The following is a 19697-nucleotide window of genomic DNA, read 5'->3' on the forward strand; positions in this document are numbered from 1 at the left end:
TCTTCCCGCACCTGCGGCTCTTCTTCCCGCACCTGCAGCTCTTCTTCTTGCACAGCCATCATGGACTGTAGAGGAGAAAGTTCCAAATGTAAATAGAGGAAACAATATCTGCCATGTTTATATTTTAACACGGAGGCAAATGCTTTTGCATATCATATCACTATCAGCCAGTAATGCAAGAGAAAACGAAACAAGAATAGGGCTCTGCAAGGGCTGTTCCAGAGCCCTTGCAACTTGAAGAAGATAATGAAGGGCATTTCATGCAGGTAAGAAGTGTCTCCTCAGTGTTACCAACCCAATTTCTGAAAGAAAAAAGATGGTAAAATACTTAACTCCCAGCCACGTGTGGTGGCTCACGCATGTAATTCCAGCACTTTGGGAGGCTAAGGTGGGTGGATCACCTGAGGTTGAGAGCTCGAGACCAGCCTGACCAACATGGAAAAACTCTGTCTCTACTAAAAATAAAAAATTAGCTGGGCATGGTGGTGCATGCCTATAGTCCCAGCAACTCGAAAGCCTGAAGCACAAGAATCACTTGAACCCTAGAGCTAGAAGTTGCAGTGAGCTGAGACTGCACATAGCACTCCAGCATGGTGGCTCACACCTGTAATCCCAACACTCTGGGAGGCCGAGGCGGGCAGATCAACTGAGGTTGGGAGTTCAAGACCAGCCTGACCAACATGGAGAAACTCCATCTCTACTAAAAATACAAAATTACCTTGGCATGGTGGTGCATGTCTGTAATCCCAGCCACTCGGGAGGCTGAGACAGGAGAATTGCTTGAACCCAGGAGGCAGAGGTTGCAGTGAGCCGAGGTCGCGCCACTGCACTCCAGCCTGGTGCCTGGTGACGGAGTGAGACTCTGTCTCAAAAAAATAAATAAATAAATAAATAAATAAATAAATAAACTTATCTCGGCATAACATTATCTTCAAATTCATCATCTGCATTTCTAATAGGAGATTTTCTTTTAGCTCTTTCGCTTGTGCTCACCAGACAAGGTTTGATAGCAACTATTTGTCACCAGCACAGATGAACCAATTCAAGGAGAGCAATAAACAGGACTATTAAGTTCCCCCAAAGAAAGTCCTTAGAATAAAATATCTCCTCTGGTTGCCACAAGAGTAAGACAATGGTCCATTATATAAAATTCCAATCTAATAAATGATTAAATTTAATGTTGTCTGTTTTCCAAATGTTTTATTTTGTTCAGGCTCTGTTGTGGTGACCAGGGATTGGAAAATGACTGCAAAGAGGCTCTGCGGAACCTGGGGAGGTAAGAAACGTATTCTAAGAGGGGACTGAGGTGATGGCTGCAAAATTCTTTTTTTTTTTTTAATATGTATATATTTTTTAAAGACGAGGTTTCACCATGTTGGTCAGGCTGTTCTTGAACTCTTGACCTCAGGTGATCCACCCACCTTGGCCTCCAAAGTGCTTGGATTACAGGCGTGAGCCACCACGCCCGGCCGATGGCTGCAAAATTCATAATCTACTTAAATTATTCAATTCTACATTTGCGATTAGTGACTGTCATTACAAGTAACTTGTTAAATGAAATTTCTGGTTTCTGGCCGGGCGCGGTGGCTCACGCCTGTAATCCCAGCACTTTGGGAGGCCGAGACGGTTGGATCACGAGGTCAAGAGAGTGAGACCATCCTGGCCAACATGGAGAAACCCGGTCTCTATTAAAAATACAAAAATATTAGCCGGATGTGGTGGCACGCGCCTGGAGTCCCAGCTACAAGGGAGGCTGAAGCGGAGGAATCACTTGAACCAAAGAGAGGGAGGTTGCAGGGAGCCAGGATTGCGCCACTGCACTCCAGCCTCGTGAGAGAGCAAGAATCCGTTGAAAATCAATCAATCAAACAATCAATTCATCAACAAATGCGAGACAGCCTCTAAATCATTATATAGATAGTTAAGGAAATGAATAAATGCAAGCCTGCACACAAATACATAAGTATATAAATAAATGTAGCCAGCCTGGGTTTAAATAAATAAATGAGTAAATGTGAGCCTGCCTCTAAATAATTACATAGTTACACAGATAAATACATAAATCCAAGCCTGCCTCCAAATATATAAATAATTGCTACCTGCTTCTCCATAAGTACATAAGTAAATAAATAAATAAATGTAAGTCTGCCTCTAAATAAATCGATAGATAGATACATAAATCAATAAATAAATAGCCCCACTTGGAGACTCATGCTTTTAATCCCCCATCAACTGGAAGCCTGAGGAGGGTATATTACCTGAGGTCAGGACATCGAGACCAGTCTGGCCAAGATGGCGAAAGAAACCCTGTCTCTATTTAAAAAATAATAAGGTGAAAATAATTAATTAAAAAAAAAAAAATATATATATATATATATATATGTATATACACAAATAAATAAATGCAAGATGGTCTGCCTGCCTCTAAGTAAACAAATAAATAAGTAAGTAAATAAATAAAGGCAGGGTGCAGTGGCTCACGCCTGTAATCCCAGCACTTTTGGAGGCCGAGACAGGCAGATGACGAGGTCAAGAGATCGAGACCATTCTGGCCAACATGGTGAAACCTCGTCTCTACTAAAAATAGAAAAATATTAGCCAGGAGTGGTGGCACGTGCCTGTGGTCCCAGCTACTCGGGAGGCTGAGGCAGAAGAATTGCTTGAACCCAGGAGGTGGAGGCTGCAGTGAGCCAAGACTGCACAACTGCACTCCAGCCTGGTGACAGAGAAGACTCCGTTTTAAATAAATAAGTAAATAAATAATAAATAAATGCGAGCCTGCATCTAAGTTAATAAATGCAAGCCTGCCTCTAAATCATTAAACAGATAGATAAGTAAATAAACAAATGCAAGGCTGCACACTAATACATATGTATATAAATAAAGGTTGCGAGCCTGGGTCTAAATAAATAAATGAGTAAATGTCAGGCTGCCTCTAAATAATTAGATAGCTAGATAGATAAATACATCAATCCAAGCCTGCCTCAAAATACACAAATAAAGTAAATAAATATAGAAATAACTAAATGCCACCTGCTTCTCCGTAAGTATGTCAGTAAATAAATAAATAAATGCAAGTTTGCCTCTAAATAAATCGATTCATACATAGATAAAGAAATCAATAAATAAATAGCCCTGCTTGGTGGCTCATGCTTTTAATCCCCCGCCCATTTGGAGCCTGAGCTGGGCATATCACCTAAGGTGAGGACATTGAGACCAGCCTGGCAAAGGTTCTCTTTAAAAAGAAAACCCTGTCTCTATTTAAAAAAAGTAGTAAGACAAAAATAATGAAATAAATAAATATAGATTTATATATATAAATAAATGCAAGACGGCATGCCTGCCACTAAGTAAATAAATAAGTAATTCAGTAAATAAATAAACAAAGGTGGGTGCAGTGGCTAAAGTCTGTAATCCCAGCACCTTGGGAAGCCAAGTCGGGCGGATCACCTGAGGTCGGGAGTTCAAGACCTGACTGACCAACATGGTGAAACCCTGTCTTCAAAAAACAATAAAAAAAAGAAAAAGAAAAAAAAGGAAATAAGTAAATAAATGCAAGAGTGCCTCTAAATCACTATAGTTAAGAAAATGAATAAATGTAAGCCTGCACACAAATACATAAGTATAAAAATAATGTTGTGAGCCTAAGTCTGAATAAAATAAATGAGTAAACGTGAGCCTGCCTCTAAATAATTAGATAGCTAGCTAGATAAATACATAAATCCAAGCCTGCCTCCAAATATAAAAATAAATAAATAAGTAAATTCGACCTGCTTCCCCATAAATACATCAGCAAACAAATAAATAATGCAAGTCTGCGTCTAAATAAATCAATTAATAGATAGATAAATAAATCCATAAATAAGCAGCCCCACTTGGTGGCTCATGTTTCTAATCCCCCACCCACTGGGAGCCTGAGCCGGCTATATCACCTGAGGTCAGGACATCGAGATCAGCCTGGCCAAGATGGTGAAAGAATCCCTATCTCTATTTAAAAAAACAATAAGGTGAAAATTATTAAATAAATAAATAAAAATATAAATACATAAATGCAAGACAGCCTGCCAGCCTCTAAGTAAATAAATCAGTAATTAGGCAAATAAATAAAGAAAGGCTGGGCGAGATGGCTCAGTCCTGTAATCCCAGCACTTTGGAAGGCCGAGATGGGCGGATCGCAAAGTCAAGAGATCGAGACCATCCTGGCCGACATGGTGAAACCCTGTCTCCACTAAAAATACAAAAATATTAGCCAGGCACGGTGGCACTCGCCTGCGATCCCAGATACTCTGGAGGCTGAGGAGGAAGAATCGCTTGAACTCAGGAGGCGGAGGTTGCAGTAAGCCAAAATTGGGCCAGTGCACTCCAGCCTGGTGACAGAGCAAGACTCCCTCTAAGATAAATAAACAAACAAACAAATTATAAATGAGTAAATAAATGCAAGACTGCCTCTAAATCATTATACAGACAGTTAAGAAAATGAATAAAAGCAAGCCTGCACACAAATACATAAGTATAAAAACAATATTGTGAGCCTGGGTCTAAATTAAGTAAATAAATAAATAAAGGCCGGGTGCAGCGGCTAAAGCCTGTAATCCCAGCACCTTGCTGGGTCACGAGGTCAAGAGATCAAGACCATCCTGGCCGACATGGTGAAACCCCATCTCTACTAAAAATACAAAAATATTAGCCAGGCGCGGTGGCACTCGCCTGTGGTCCCAGATACTCCGGAGGCTAAGGAGGAAGAATCGCTTGAACCCAGGAGGCGGAGGCTGCAGTAAGCCAAGATTGGGCCAGTGCACTCCAGCCTGGTGACAGAGCAAGACTCTGTCTAAAATAAATAAAGAAATTGGCCCGGCGCAGTGGCTCCCACCTGTAATCCAAACACTTTGGAGGCCAAGGCGGGCGGATCACCTGAGGTCCGGAGTTCAAGACCTGACTGACCAACATGGTGAAACCCCGTCTTTAAAAATAAGAAAAAGAAAAAAAGAAAATAAAAAGCAAATAAGTAAATAAACAAATAAGTAAATAAATGCAAGACTGCCTCTAAATCATTATAGTTAGGAAAATGAATAAATGCAAGCCTGCACACAAATACGTAAGTATAAAAATAATGTTGTGAGCCTGGGTCTAAATAAAATAAACGAGTAAACATGAGCCCGCCTCTAAATAATTAGATAGCTAGACAGATAAATACATAAATCTGAGCCTGCCTCCAAATATATAATTAGCCCCGCTTCTCCATAAGTACATCAGCAAATAAATAAATAAATGCAAGTCTGCCTCTAAGTAAATCAATTAATTGATAGATAAATAAATCCATAAATAAGCAGCCCCACTTGGTGTCTCCTGTTTCTAATCCCTCGCCCATTGGGAGCCTGAGCTGGCTATATCACCGGAGGTCATGACATCGAGACCAGCCTGGCCAAGATGGTGAAAGAAACCCTGTCTCTATTTAAAATATAATAAGGTGAAAATAATTAAATAAATAAACACATATATATATACACACACATATATATATAAATGTCAGATGGCCTGCCTACCTCTAAGTAAATAAATAAATAAGTAAGTAAATAAAGAAAAGTAAGTAAGTAAAGAAAGGCCGGGTGTGGTGGCTCATGCCTGTAATCCCAGCACTTTGAGGGGCCGAGACAGGCAGATCACGAGGTCAAGAGGTCAAGACCATTCTGGCCAACATGGTGAAACCTCGTCCCTACTAAAAATACAAAATTATTAGCCAGGCCTGTTGGCACACACCTGTGGTCCCAGCTACTCGGGAGGCTGAGGCGGAAGAATCGCTTGAACCCAGGAGGCGGAAGTTGCAGTGAGCCAAGATTGCACAAAAGCACTCCAGCCTGGTGACACAGCAAGACTCTGTCTAAAATCAATCAATCAATCAATCAATCAATCAATCAGAGCCTGCATCTATGTAAATAAATGCAAGCCTGCCTCTAAATCATTATACAGATAGGTAAGTAAATGAATAAATGCAAGGCTGCACACTAATACGTAAGTATATAAATAAATGTTGCAAGCCTGGGTCTAAACAAATAAATGAGTAAATGTGAGCCTGACTCTAAATAATTAGATAGCTAGATAGATAAATACAGAAATCCAAGCCTGCCTCCAAATATATACATAATTAAATGCCACCTGCTTCTTCATAAGTATGTCAATAAATAAATGCAAGTCTGCCTCTAAATATAACAATTAATAGATAGATACATAAATCAATAAATAAATAGCCCCCCTTGGGGGCTCATGCTTTTAATCCCCCACCAATTGGGAGCCTGAGCCGGGTATATCACCTGAGGTCAGTACATCGATACCAGCCTGGCCAAGATGGTGAAAGAAACCCTGTCTCTATTTTAAAAACAATAAGGTGAAAATAATTAAATAAATATATATATATATATAAATAAATAAATGCAAGATGGCCTGCCTGCTTGTAAGTAAATAAATAAGTAAGTAAGTAAATAAAGGCTGGGCTCAGTGGTTCCCGCCTGTAATCCCATCACTTTGGGAGGCCAAGACAGGCGGATCACAAGGTCAAGAGATTGAGACCATTCTGGTCAACATGGTGAAACGTCGTCTCTACTAAAAATACAAAAATACTAGCCAGGCATGGTGGCAAACACCTGTGGTCTCAACTGCTCGGGAGGCTGAGGCGGAAGTATCGCTTGAACCCAGGAGGCAGACGTTGCAGTGAGCCAAGATTGCACAACTGCACTCCAGCCTGGTGACAGAGCAAGACTCCGTCTAAAACAAATCAATCAATCAATAAATAAATCCGAGCCTGCATCTAAGTAAATCAATGCAAGTCAGTCTCTAAATCATTATATCGATAGATAAGTAAATAAATAAATGCAAGGCTGCACACTAATACATAAGTATATAAATAAATGTTGCGAGCCTGGGTCTAAATAAATAAATGAGTAAATGTCAGGCTGTCTCTAAATAATTAGATAGCTAGATAAATACATCATTCCAAGCCTGCTTCAAAATATATAAATAAATAAATAAGTAAATAAATATAGAAATAACTAAATGCAATCTGCTTCTCCATAATACGTCAGTAAATAAATAAATAAATGCAAGCTTGCCTTTAAATAAATTGATTGGTAGACAGATAAATAAATCAATAAATAAATAGCCCCGCTTGATGGCTCATGATTTTAATCCCCTGCCCATTTGGAGCCTGAGCCAGGTACATCACCTGAGGTCAGGACATAGAGACCAACCTGGCCAAGATGGTGAAAGGAACCCCGTCTCTATTTAAGAAAATAGTAAGGTGAAAATGATTAAATAAATAAATATAGATTTATATAAATTAATAAATGCAACACGGCCTGCCTGCCAACTAAGTAAATAAATAAATAAATAAAGGCCGGGTGCAGTGGCTAAAACCTGTAATCCCAGCACCTTGAGAGGCTAAGATGCGCAGATCACGAGGTCAAGAGATCGAGACCATCCTGGCCGACATGGTGAAACCCCATCTCTACTAAAAATACAAAAATGTTAGCCAGGCACAGTGGCACTCGCCTGTGCTCCCAGATACTCCAGAGGTTGAGGAAGAAGAATCGCTTGAACCCAGAGGGTGGAGGTCACAATAAGCCAAGACTGGGCCAGTGCACTCCAGCCTGGTGACAGAGCAAGACTCCCTCCAAAATAAATAAATAAGTAAGTAAATACATGCGAGACTGCCTCTAAAGTATTATACAGATAGTTAAGAAAATGAATAAATGCAAGCCTGCACACAAACACGTAAGTATAAAAATCATGTTGTGAGCCTGGGTCTAAATAAAACAAATGAGTAAATGTGAGCCTGCCTCTAAATAATTAGATAGCTAGATAGATAAATACATAAATCCAAGCCTGCCTCCAAATATATAAATAAATAAATAAATAAGTAAATTCGACCTGCTTCTCCATAAGTACATCAGCAAATAAATAAATAAATAAACGCAAGTCTCCCTCTAAATAGATCGATTAATAGATAGGTAAATAAATCAGTAACTAAGCAACCCCTCTGGTGGCTCATGTTTTTAATGCCCCGCCCATTGGGAGCCTGAGCCGGCTATATTACCTGAGGTCAGGACATCAAGACCAGCCTGGCCAAGATGGTGAAAGAATCCCTGTCTCTATTTAAAAAAATAATAAGATGAAAATAATTAAATAAATAAATAAAAATATAAATAAATAAAAGCAAGCCGGCCTTCCTGCCTCTAAGGAAATAAATCAATAATTATGTAAATAAATAAATAAAGGCCGGGCGAGATGGCTCAGTCCTGTAATCCCAGCACTTTGGGAGGCCGAGATGGTTGGATCACGAGGTCAAGAGATTGAGACCATTCTGTCCAACATGGAGAAACCCAGTCTAAAAATACAAAAATATTAGCTGGGTGTGGTGGCACGCACCTGGGTTCCCAGCTACAAGGGAGGCCGAGGCGGAAGAATCGCTTGAACCGCTTTGGAGGAGGTTGCAGTGAGCCAGGATTGTGCCACTGCACTCCAGTCTGGTGAGAGCAAGAATCTGTCTAAAATTAATCAATCAATCAATCAATCCATCAAGAAATGCGAGACAGCCTCTAAATCATTATATACATAGTTAAGAAAATGAATAAATGCAAGCCTGCATAAATCCAAGCCTGTCTCAAAATATACAAATAAATAAGTAAATAAATATAAATACAAACGTTAGCCAGGCATGGTGGCATGGCCCTGTAATCCCAGCTACTGAGGAGGCTGAGACAGGAGAATCACTTGAACCTGGGAGGCAGTGGTTGCAGTAAGCCGAGATTGTGCCACCAGTTTCCAGCGTCGGCAAAATAGCAAGACTCCATCTCAAAAAAACCCCAAACTTATCCGGAACCTCTGTCTCTATTTCTAATAAATTGCTTTTCTGAAAAAAAAAAAAAAAGTCACAAAATCAACTGGTCCTATCATACCTTACGTCTGCCTTCATTTTCCTGGTACAAAGAAAACATTGTTAAAGCCCAACAATAAATTAGAAAACTGCTGAATAGTAAAAAATAAATGAAAAGGCACTAAAGAAGATGGCTGATCATTAGCAGCTCAGGCTCGTAGCTCCCAGTGAAAGCACAGAGAACGAGAGGACGCCACACTTTCAGACGAGTTTTTGTTGCTCATGGACCAAGAGATTCCCAGCAGAGGAGCCCCACGGGTAGCCAGGGCGACTCTTGTGGCCGGCGCGGCGGTTTTGCTCACACCTCAGCGCAGTAGTTCTTGGTGTAGAGTCCGGAGATTCCCGGGCAGAAAAGCACCATCAATCTTAACACCGCTGTTTTGGCCGGCGCAGTGGATTGCTTAGATTTTGGCGCTGGAAATCAACAAGTTGGACGTCCACTCAGAGACCTAGTTAGAAAGTCGGTAATTACAAAGACGACAGAGGGATAAATACATAATGAAGGGAAGAAATCAGCCTAAAAAGGCAGAGAATACTCAAAATCAGAATGCCTCTCCCTCTACAGGGGATCACAATTCCTCATCAGTTAATGGAACAAGGATTAATGGAGAACGAGTGTGTTCCAATAACAGAAGCAGGTTTCAAAAGGTGCGTGATAAGAAACTTCTGTGAATTAAAAGAACTTGTTCTAACCCAATGCAAAGAAACTAAGAACCTTGAAAGAAGATTTGATGAAATGTTAACGAGAATGGACAATTTAGAGAGGAATATAAGTGAATTGATGGAGCTGAAAAACACAACACGAGAACTTCACGAAGTATGCACAAGTTTAAACAGTCGAATTGATCAAGCAGAAGAAAGGATATCAGATGTCGAGGACCAGCTTAGTGAAATGAAACGAGAAGACAAGAATGGAGAAAAAAGGATAAAAAGGAATGAGCAAAGTCTCCAGGAAATATGGGACTATGTGAAAAGACCTAATTTACGTTTGATAGGAGTACCTGAATGTGATGAAGAGAATGAATCCAAGTTGGAAAATACTCTTCAGGATATCATTCAGGAAAACTTTTCCAACCTAGCAAGGCAGGGTAATATTCAACTTATTCAATTTTCATCTTATTATTTTTTTAAATAGAGACAGGGATTCTTTCACCATCTTGGCCAGGCTGGTCTTGATGTCCTGACCTCAGGTAATATAGCCGGCTCAGGCTCCCAATGGGCGGGGCATTAAAAACATGAGCCACCAGAGGGGTTGCTTAGTTATTGATTTATTTATCTAATATTCAACGCCAGGTAATACAGAGACCACCACAAAGATATTCTTCAAGAAGACCAACCCCAAGGCACATAATCGCCAGATTTATTAGGGTTGAAATGAAGGAGAAAATACTAAGGGCAGCCAGAGAGAAAGGTCAGGTTACCCACAAAGGGAAACCTATCAGACTTACAGCAGATCTCTCAGCAGAAATCCCACAAGCCAGAAAAGAGTGGGGGCCAATATTTAACATCCTTAAAGAAAAGAACTTTCAACCCAGAATTTCATATCCAGCCAAACTAAGCTTTACAAACGAAGGAAAAATTAAATCTTTTGCAAACAAACAGGCACTTAGAGACTTCGCCACCACCAGGCCTGCTTTACAAGAGCTTCTGAAAGAAGCACTATATATAAAGGAACAACCAATATCAGCCTTTCCAAAAATATATCAAAAAGCAAAGAGCATTAATACAATGAAAAGTTTACACCAACTAATGGGCAACATACAGCTAGCATCAAATGGCAGTATTAAACTTACATAAATTCTAATTGGATAAAAAGCCAAAACCCATGGGTATGCTGCATCCAGACCCATCTCACATGCAACGATACACAAAGACTCAAAACAAAGAGGAGGAGGAAGATTTACCAACCAAACAAGAGAGTAAAAATAAACAAATAAATAAAATGCAAGAGATGCAATTCTCGCCTCTGATAAAGTAGACTTTAAAGCAACAAAGATCAAAAGAGGCAAAGAAGGACATTACATAATGGCAAAAGGATCAATGTAACAAGAAGAGCTAACAATTCTATAGATCAACAAGACAGAAAATTAACAAGGACATCCAGGACTTGAACTCAGACCCGGAACAAGTAAACTTCATAAACATTTACAGAACTCTCCACTTCAAATACACAAAATATACATTACCACCTCACACCTATTCCAAAAGTGACTACATAATTGGAAGTAAATCACTCCTCAGTAATCACATAGCATTTCATAGGTTTAAATGAAATATTGGTTGGCTGCTTGTTTGTTATTTTCTTCCCTTATTCCTTCCTGTCTACATCATTAAGTATAATTATTGGTATAAAAGAGGTTTTCAATACCCATTACTAAACTGCATTCTAGCCTGGGCAAGAAAGCAATACTCCCATTCTCTCTCTCTCTTTCTCTTCCTTTTTCTTCCTCTTCTTCATTCTTTTTTTCTTTCTTCAAAAAAAAAAAAAAGAAAAAGAAAAAGAAACATGGCCCTGTCAACACTTTAATTTGAGCCATGTTAGACCTAATTTCAGACTTCTGATCTCTAGAACTATAAAATCATAAGTCTGTGTTTTTTTAGCCACTGTTTGTGATAATTTGTTAGAGAAGCAACAGGAAACTAACACATTCCTGCTGCATCCTTGATCTGGATTTCTTCTTCCTTCTACTCCATCTATCCAAAATCCACCCAGGCTTAATACAATCTTTAGGTGTATTGGGTGCTTATCATATGCAAAACATCTGGCTAGATACCAGTAGATAAAGAATGCAAGATACAAAGATGAACAAGAGACCTGCTCCCAACTTCAAAAGAGCTCCAAGTCTGGGGCAAGGGAGGCAAAAAAAAAAAAGGTGCTAAAATAGAAGGCAAAATGAGGAAAAGAAATGAAAGGAATATAAAATGATCCAGAGAGGTATCATATATATGAACAAAAATCAAGAGGTAGAACAAAATGTATTCATCATGATGGCTCTCGGTGGTCTCAGGGTGATATTAGCCATCCGAATTAATATATTTTCTTCAATGATATTAAATAAATATCAGTGCCCTTTATAGCCCGACTTTTTTTTTTTTTTTTTTAGGAGACGGAGTTTCGCTCTTGTTACCCAGGCTGGAGTGCAATGGCGCGATCTCGGCTCACCGCAACCTCCACCTCCTGGGTTAAGGCAATTCTCCTGCCTCAGCCTCCTGAGTAGCTGGGATTACAGGCACGCGCCACCATGCCCAGCTAATTTTTTGTATTTTCAGTAGAGACGGGGTTTCGCCGTGTTGACCAAGATGGTCTCGATCTCTTGACCTCGTGATCCACCCGCCTCGGCCTCCCAAAGTGCTGGGATTACAGGCGTGAGCCACCGCGCCCGGCTTTTTTTTTTTTTTTTTTGGAGACAGACAGTCTCTCTGTCACCAGGCTGGAGCGCAGTGGCGCGATCTTGTCTCACTGCAACCTCCGCCTCCTGGGTTCAAGTGATTCTCTTGCCTCAGCCTTCCAAGTAGCTGGGACTACCTGCGCACACTACCATGCCCTGCGAATTTTTGTATTTTCGGTAGAGATAGGGTGTAGCCTTACTTTTATAATAGAACAGCCTTTAATAGGACATGGATCACAAAAGGAAAGGAACACACATTGAGTGCTGACTATATGCAAGGCATTGTTTTAGACACCAAAGCGCTGTTCTCATTTAATCTCTGCAATCACTGTGTGAAACAGGCACTATTCCTGACTTAAGATTTTGACACTGAGGCTCAGAGCAATCCATAAAACAAATGACGACATGGGTAGCCCCAGTAATTGTCCCTGTTTTTTATCCCCTGTTCAGTATCATAAGCATCTACACTTCAGGAATAAAAAAAGGCATAAAAAGAACACAATAGTTAAACAAATAAAAATTTCAACAAAGAATAAAAGGAAAAAATAGCCATTCTCTTACCTCTCTGGATGGGCATGGAACTTCACCAGACTGCTAGAGAGCTGTCTCTTTGCCTCTAAGTCCTCACTGAGCTGACTCTGTTCATCTACTAGTCCTTCTAGCATCAGCAGCAACTGAGGAAAGAAGAGAGAAGAAGCAATACACAAATGGCACAGTGAGACATGAAGCCACAGTTCATCCTGAGAAACAAGAAAATGCATTAGCATGTACTATGACTTAAAAAGCCCGCTATCTTAGTTTTAAGTTTTTGATAGTATTTTATAGTTTTCCCAAGAAGCAAGAAAATGCATTAGCATGTACTATGACTTAAAAAGTCCGCTATCTTAGTACTTAAGCTTTTGATAGTTTTGTATAGTTTTCAAATCAATGTCATATTCACTATCTTTTTAATCTTTAAAACCCTGTAAGGTGGAATTCAAACATGGGAGCAAAAAGAAGAAAAAGGAGAGAGAACCTGGAAGCTCAGGAAAGCAGCTAAGAGAAAGGAGTAAGAGGGAAACGGGACAGGCAAGAGGGAAACATATATAATAGGAGTTATCAGTATTCTTCATTCATTCAATAAATATTTATTGAGCACCTTCTATGGGAAAGACTCTGTTCCAGATTCTAAGGGAAAGCCTACTATCTAGTGGAGGAAAAAAACATTCATTAATCATAGACGTGTGCCATTGTGAGTGTAATAGTGCTATAAAGATAACAAGCTATGACAATGTATAACCAACAGAGAGCTGTTTAAAGTAGAGCTGAAAGCCTGAGTAGTTAGTGAGAGAGATGCTAATGGAGACAGGGAGTACAGGCAAATAAGTCTGTTGGAAAAGAAAGGTTAAACGGGGCTGTAGCTATAAAGTTGGGGCAAAGGCAGGGGTTTCTTTCTCTTTTTTTAGACTGGGAGAGATGTGAACATGGTTAAATGCAGATAGAGGAGAAAGATTCAGTTGAGAGGGAGATGACTTAGGTATGAGTGTGAGGGATAACTATTGCTATGTGTCCAAAAGAACTGCTGCTCTTTACAGAACCACACGTCAGAAAGAGGCATCTATAGCTGCTACCGATCAAAGTAGGAAACTTTAGAGCAGTTTCCCGATGAAATACCATTTATGAAAAACCAATACCATGGTTTATTTCACAGTAGAAAAACAAGGTTTGTGCCGGGTGTGGTGGTATGCACCTGCAGCTCCAGCTACTCAGGAGGCTGAGGCAGGAAGATGCCTTGAGCCCCAGAGTTTGAGGCTGCAGTGAGCCATGGTCGTACCACTGCACTCGAGCTTGGGTGACACAGTGAGACTCCGTGTGTGTGTGTGTGTGTGTGTGTGTGTGTGCGCGCGTAGAGAGAGAGAGACATTGAGAGTGAGAGTGTGAGAGTGAGAGAGTGAGAGTGAGAGAGTGAGAGAGAGAGAGAGAGAGTGAGAGTCTATATTCCAGTGACTTACCTGTTGTCTTTGGTTTCCTCAAATTTCTTGACCTAGGATTCTACTGAAGCAACTGTTTCCCAAAGAAGTAATACTTTCTGGGTCAGGCGTTCCACAGCTGATATGTCTTCAGGATAACCAGTTGTATTTGCAGGTCCTAGAAGTCAAAAAGTAAGTGTAAACATGAAAATAGTAATAAAAGTATTATTCAGTTGACAAGCAGAGAACAAATGTTCTTGAGACAGTCCGCCTATACTTTCAAGTGGGATATTGATAAGCACTGGGCAAGGGATTCAATGTGTGCATAGTGTCTGAAGATGCCCTACAGGTAATCTGAGATGTGAACATTTCCAATGATCTGTAAAAAGTTTTGAAGGACCTTTATGAGGTCTTCATTAATCTGTATTTTCCTGGTGAGAGGCCCCATATCAGCAGCCTGCACCTGCGGCTCCTCTTCCGCACTTGCGGCTCCTCTGCACCTGCGGCTCTTCTTCCGCACCTGTGGCTCCTCTTCCCGAACCTGCGGCTCCTCTTCCGCACCTGCGGCTCTTCCTCTTGCACCTGTGGCTCTTCTTCCACACCTGCGGCTCTTCTTCCTGCACCTGCGGCTCTTCTTCCCGCACCTGCGGCTCTTCTTCCCGCACCTGCAGCTCTTCTTCTTGCACAGCCATCATGGACTGTAGAGGAGAAAGTTCCAAATGTAAATAGAGGAAACAATATCTGCCATGTTTATATTTTAACACGGAGGCAAATGCTTTTGCATATCATATCACTATCAGCCAGTAATGCAAGAGAAAACGAAACAAGAATAGGGCTCTGCAAGGGCTGTTCCAGAGCCCTTGCAACTTGAAGAAGATAATGAAGGGCATTTCATGCAGGTAAGAAGTGTCTCCTCAGTGTTACCAACCCAATTTCTGAAAGAAAAAAGATGGTAAAATACTTAACTCCCAGCCACGTGTGGTGGCTCACGCATGTAATTCCAGCACTTTGGGAGGCTAAGGTGGGTGGATCACCTGAGGTTGAGAGCTCGAGACCAGCCTGACCAACATGGAAAAACTCTGTCTCTACTAAAAATAAAAAATTAGCTGGGCATGGTGGTGCATGCCTATAGTCCCAGCAACTCGAAAGCCTGAAGCACAAGAATCACTTGAACCCTAGAGCTAGAAGTTGCAGTGAGCTGAGACTGCACATAGCACTCCAGCATGGTGGCTCACACCTGTAATCCCAACACTCTGGGAGGCCGAGGCGGGCAGATCAACTGAGGTTGGGAGTTCAAGACCAGCCTGACCAACATGGAGAAACTCCATCTCTACTAAAAATACAAAATTACCTTGGCATGGTGGTGCATGTCTGTAATCCCAGCCACTCGGGAGGCTGAGACAGGAGAATTGCTTGAACCCAGGAGGCAGAGGTTGCAGTGAGCCGAGGTCGCGCCACTGCACTCCAGCCTGGTGCCTGGTGACGGAGTGAGACTCTGTCTCAAAAAAATAAATAAATAAATAAATAAATAAATAAATAAACTTATCTCGGCATAACATTATCTTCAAATTCATCATCTGCATTTCTAATAGGAGATTTTCTTTTAGCTCTTTCGCTTGTGCTCACCAGACAAGGTTTGATAGCAACTATTTGTCACCAGCACAGATGAACCAATTCAAGGAGAGCAATAAACAGGACTATTAAGTTCCCCCAAAGAAAGTCCTTAGAATAAAATATCTCCTCTGGTTGCCACAAGAGTAAGACAATGGTCCATTATATAAAATTCCAATCTAATAAATGATTAAATTTAATGTTGTCTGTTTTCCAAATGTTTTATTTTGTTCAGGCTCTGTTGTGGTGACCAGGGATTGGAAAATGACTGCAAAGAGGCTCTGCGGAACCTGGGGAGGTAAGAAACGTATTCTAAGAGGGGACTGAGGTGATGGCTGCAAAATTCTTTTTTTTTTTTTAATATGTATATATTTTTTAAAGACGAGGTTTCACCATGTTGGTCAGGCTGTTCTTGAACTCTTGACCTCAGGTGATCCACCCACCTTGGCCTCCAAAGTGCTTGGATTACAGGCGTGAGCCACCACGCCCGGCCGATGGCTGCAAAATTCATAATCTACTTAAATTATTCAATTCTACATTTGCGATTAGTGACTGTCATTACAAGTAACTTGTTAAATGAAATTTCTGGTTTCTGGCCGGGCGCGGTGGCTCACGCCTGTAATCCCAGCACTTTGGGAGGCCGAGACGGTTGGATCACGAGGTCAAGAGAGTGAGACCATCCTGGCCAACATGGAGAAACCCGGTCTCTATTAAAAATACAAAAATATTAGCCGGATGTGGTGGCACGCGCCTGGAGTCCCAGCTACAAGGGAGGCTGAAGCGGAGGAATCACTTGAACCAAAGAGAGGGAGGTTGCAGGGAGCCAGGATTGCGCCACTGCACTCCAGCCTCGTGAGAGAGCAAGAATCCGTTGAAAATCAATCAATCAAACAATCAATTCATCAACAAATGCGAGACAGCCTCTAAATCATTATATAGATAGTTAAGGAAATGAATAAATGCAAGCCTGCACACAAATACATAAGTATATAAATAAATGTAGCCAGCCTGGGTTTAAATAAATAAATGAGTAAATGTGAGCCTGCCTCTAAATAATTACATAGTTACACAGATAAATACATAAATCCAAGCCTGCCTCCAAATATATAAATAATTGCTACCTGCTTCTCCATAAGTACATAAGTAAATAAATAAATAAATGTAAGTCTGCCTCTAAATAAATCGATAGATAGATACATAAATCAATAAATAAATAGCCCCACTTGGAGACTCATGCTTTTAATCCCCCATCAACTGGAAGCCTGAGGAGGGTATATTACCTGAGGTCAGGACATCGAGACCAGTCTGGCCAAGATGGCGAAAGAAACCCTGTCTCTATTTAAAAAATAATAAGGTGAAAATAATTAATTAAAAAAAAAAAAATATATATATATATATATATATGTATATACACAAATAAATAAATGCAAGATGGTCTGCCTGCCTCTAAGTAAACAAATAAATAAGTAAGTAAATAAATAAAGGCAGGGTGCAGTGGCTCACGCCTGTAATCCCAGCACTTTTGGAGGCCGAGACAGGCAGATGACGAGGTCAAGAGATCGAGACCATTCTGGCCAACATGGTGAAACCTCGTCTCTACTAAAAATAGAAAAATATTAGCCAGGAGTGGTGGCACGTGCCTGTGGTCCCAGCTACTCGGGAGGCTGAGGCAGAAGAATTGCTTGAACCCAGGAGGTGGAGGCTGCAGTGAGCCAAGACTGCACAACTGCACTCCAGCCTGGTGACAGAGAAGACTCCGTTTTAAATAAATAAGTAAATAAATAATAAATAAATGCGAGCCTGCATCTAAGTTAATAAATGCAAGCCTGCCTCTAAATCATTAAACAGATAGATAAGTAAATAAACAAATGCAAGGCTGCACACTAATACATATGTATATAAATAAAGGTTGCGAGCCTGGGTCTAAATAAATAAATGAGTAAATGTCAGGCTGCCTCTAAATAATTAGATAGCTAGATAGATAAATACATCAATCCAAGCCTGCCTCAAAATACACAAATAAAGTAAATAAATATAGAAATAACTAAATGCCACCTGCTTCTCCGTAAGTATGTCAGTAAATAAATAAATAAATGCAAGTTTGCCTCTAAATAAATCGATTCATACATAGATAAAGAAATCAATAAATAAATAGCCCTGCTTGGTGGCTCATGCTTTTAATCCCCCGCCCATTTGGAGCCTGAGCTGGGCATATCACCTAAGGTGAGGACATTGAGACCAGCCTGGCAAAGGTTCTCTTTAAAAAGAAAACCCTGTCTCTATTTAAAAAAAGTAGTAAGACAAAAATAATGAAATAAATAAATATAGATTTATATATATAAATAAATGCAAGACGGCATGCCTGCCACTAAGTAAATAAATAAGTAATTCAGTAAATAAATAAACAAAGGTGGGTGCAGTGGCTAAAGTCTGTAATCCCAGCACCTTGGGAAGCCAAGTCGGGCGGATCACCTGAGGTCGGGAGTTCAAGACCTGACTGACCAACATGGTGAAACCCTGTCTTCAAAAAACAATAAAAAAAAGAAAAAGAAAAAAAAGGAAATAAGTAAATAAATGCAAGAGTGCCTCTAAATCACTATAGTTAAGAAAATGAATAAATGTAAGCCTGCACACAAATACATAAGTATAAAAATAATGTTGTGAGCCTAAGTCTGAATAAAATAAATGAGTAAACGTGAGCCTGCCTCTAAATAATTAGATAGCTAGCTAGATAAATACATAAATCCAAGCCTGCCTCCAAATATAAAAATAAATAAATAAGTAAATTCGACCTGCTTCCCCATAAATACATCAGCAAACAAATAAATAATGCAAGTCTGCGTCTAAATAAATCAATTAATAGATAGATAAATAAATCCATAAATAAGCAGCCCCACTTGGTGGCTCATGTTTCTAATCCCCCACCCACTGGGAGCCTGAGCCGGCTATATCACCTGAGGTCAGGACATCGAGATCAGCCTGGCCAAGATGGTGAAAGAATCCCTATCTCTATTTAAAAAAACAATAAGGTGAAAATTATTAAATAAATAAATAAAAATATAAATACATAAATGCAAGACAGCCTGCCAGCCTCTAAGTAAATAAATCAGTAATTAGGCAAATAAATAAAGAAAGGCTGGGCGAGATGGCTCAGTCCTGTAATCCCAGCACTTTGGAAGGCCGAGATGGGCGGATCGCAAAGTCAAGAGATCGAGACCATCCTGGCCGACATGGTGAAACCCTGTCTCCACTAAAAATACAAAAATATTAGCCAGGCACGGTGGCACTCGCCTGCGATCCCAGATACTCTGGAGGCTGAGGAGGAAGAATCGCTTGAACTCAGGAGGCGGAGGTTGCAGTAAGCCAAAATTGGGCCAGTGCACTCCAGCCTGGTGACAGAGCAAGACTCCCTCTAAGATAAATAAACAAACAAACAAATTATAAATGAGTAAATAAATGCAAGACTGCCTCTAAATCATTATACAGACAGTTAAGAAAATGAATAAAAGCAAGCCTGCACACAAATACATAAGTATAAAAACAATATTGTGAGCCTGGGTCTAAATTAAGTAAATAAATAAATAAAGGCCGGGTGCAGCGGCTAAAGCCTGTAATCCCAGCACCTTGCTGGGTCACGAGGTCAAGAGATCAAGACCATCCTGGCCGACATGGTGAAACCCCATCTCTACTAAAAATACAAAAATATTAGCCAGGCGCGGTGGCACTCGCCTGTGGTCCCAGATACTCCGGAGGCTAAGGAGGAAGAATCGCTTGAACCCAGGAGGCGGAGGCTGCAGTAAGCCAAGATTGGGCCAGTGCACT

General features: G+C 40.5%; 1 protein-coding gene and 1 long non-coding RNA gene across 3 annotated transcripts in view; one reads left to right on the plus strand and one right to left on the minus strand.

The window, feature by feature from the left end:
- Positions 1–14: 14 nt before the first annotated feature.
- Positions 15–14479, minus strand: LOC135272265 (uncharacterized). Its single transcript, XR_010340370.1, has 3 exons — positions 14307–14479; positions 12877–12989; positions 15–65 (listed from the first exon to the last, which is right to left on the minus strand). It is a non-coding gene; the product is annotated as an uncharacterized LOC135272265 (long non-coding RNA).
- PDE4DIP (phosphodiesterase 4D interacting protein) overlaps positions 14287–19697 on the plus strand; it is a 32387-nt gene continuing 26976 nt past the window's right edge. The window contains exons 1-2 of one of the 2 annotated variants that reach the window (XR_010340357.1): positions 14287–14456; positions 16111–16173. The gene's annotated coding sequence lies outside the window, so the exon portion shown is untranslated. The remainder of the gene's footprint in view (positions 14457–16110; positions 16174–19697) is intronic. The other variant, XM_064370531.1, reaches the window with a different exon arrangement.

The sequence above is a fragment of the Aotus nancymaae genome, unplaced genomic scaffold (genome assembly GCF_030222135.1).
Source record: "Aotus nancymaae isolate 86718 unplaced genomic scaffold, 86718_ANA_hifiasm-v0.15.2.pri h1tg000108l, whole genome shotgun sequence".
NCBI lineage: Eukaryota > Metazoa > Chordata > Mammalia > Primates > Aotidae > Aotus > Aotus nancymaae.